We start from the raw sequence: 1,944 nt of genomic DNA on the forward strand, positions 1-1,944 counted from the left end.
TTTTTTTTTTTTTTTTTTTTTCATTTTAAGGAAATGACAGCCATTTAGTGCTATGGAACATGATAATTCACACCTGAGTTTGAGCCCTGGCTCTGCCTCTGTGCCCATTGTATGACTTCAGAAAGGTTACTTCATTTCTCAAAGATTTTGTTCTTCTATCTTGAAAGGTAGGCATGAGGAAGGAGCAAGAAAATTTATGTAATGTCTGACACATGGACAGTTTCAGCATTCGCTACTGCTCCTCTCCTTGTTTTAAAGCCCTTAAAGGAATAGTCCGGGTCAAAATCATGAAGTAATTCTGAAGGTAGTTGAAAAGCAGGAGCAGTTTTAAATGTTTTCTACAGTTTCAAATGTGAAATGCCTGTTCAATGCTGGCATCAGCTACTTTTCTGCAAAGTGATGTTGTCATGATACAGGTTGTATGGGAGTTAAAACCAGTTTCCTTCCAGCTTTCCAGCTGACATAATAAGCAAAGCCTAACTGGGTAAACACAGACCTATTAATTGGTTCACTTATTACTAATGGTAAACTAGCTTTGCTGCTGACTTCTCCTGTTCCTTTTGAACTTTCCTGTTGACATTTAAAACCTGACATATTCAGGAGTGTCATAGAGGGCCTAGTGATGGGTTAAATCCTCTCCAGAACTCAGAAAGTATATTTCTGAAGCGGCTTTCTCAAGTAGCATGTTCACAATAGTGCATGCAGGACTGAATTCACAGTGGGCACTTGTGTAGTTATTTGTTTGTTTTTTGGTCTTTATTTATTTATTTTTGGTGCCAAGGATCGAACTTAGAACCTTGTGCTTGCCAGGCAGGTGCTTATGTTGCTGAGCTATATTTTTTTGTCTTTTTGAGATAAGGTTTTTCTGTGCAGTTCAGGCTGGTCTTGAACTCACAGCAGTTCTCCTGCCTCAGCCTCCTGAGTGCTGGCATTACATACATGTGTCACCATGCCTGCTCACTTGTTTGTTTTTGTGGCAATCTGCATTTTGGATTGATGGGTAGTACTTACTATAAACAAATGAAGCACGGACAATACTGCCAAACAAGACCCGTAAGAGAAAAACTGATAGAGATTTTTTAGTTTCACAACTTTTCCCCTAAGCAAAAAGAAAATGGATTTGAGAGGCAAGCATGGTGGCATGTGTGTGTATTCTCACCTACTGAGGGAACTGAGAAGAGGATCACTTGAGCCAGGAATACAGGGCCAGCCTAGGTGACACAGAGAGCAGGGTCATACTATATAGTCCAGGCTGACCTTGAACTTGCTTATGATATTCCAGGCTGGCCCTGAACTCATGGAAGTCCTCCAGCCTCAGCCTTCTGAGTGTTGGGATTACAGGCGTGTGCCACCATACCCAGCATGAGAGCCTCTGTCTTTTGGTGGAGGGGTTGGCTTGAGCTGAATGTGGGTAGGTTTTCTAACACTGTTTTAAATGCCTCTTATGTCATTTGTTAATAATTACTGATGAACTGAATTTTATTTTTTACCCCAATGCTATCCCTTGGAGCTTCTTTGACCTTGATATGTTAATATTGTATTTTTCTGATTTTTGAGACATGGTCTTACTTTTTAGTTCAAGCTGGCCTTGAACTCATGATGACTCTCCTGCCTCAGCCTCCCAATTGCTGGGTGACAGGTATGTACCACCACACCCGGCAAGCACATTTGTTTGTTCCATTTACTGTACCTTTAGAAGACATGTTTAGGAGATAATACAAGTGTTTGGCATTCTCAGAGTATTTTGGCAGAAATTATTTATGTCTCACAAGTGTTGATTTTGAGTCTTGCTTTGCAATGCCCTGGTGTTGTGGCCCTGTTGACAAATACTTATCCTATCTGTCAAGTGTCCTGAGACTCAAGTGAGTAGTAATATATACAGCACCTAGTTTGTGAGTTTGTTTGTGTAGACCCCGAATAAAGGGTTTTTTTTTTTTTTTTTTT

General features: G+C 40.3%; 1 protein-coding gene across 4 annotated transcripts in view; it reads left to right on the forward strand.

Moving 5' to 3' along the window:
- Window positions 1-1,944, forward strand: part of Fam35a (family with sequence similarity 35 member A) — a 161,338-nt gene that overhangs the window by 38,456 nt on the left and 120,938 nt on the right. The gene's annotated exons all lie outside the window — the stretch shown is intronic.

This window comes from Octodon degus, unplaced genomic scaffold (assembly GCF_000260255.1).
Source record: "Octodon degus isolate 3935 unplaced genomic scaffold, OctDeg1.0 scaffold00132, whole genome shotgun sequence".
NCBI lineage: Eukaryota > Metazoa > Chordata > Mammalia > Rodentia > Octodontidae > Octodon > Octodon degus.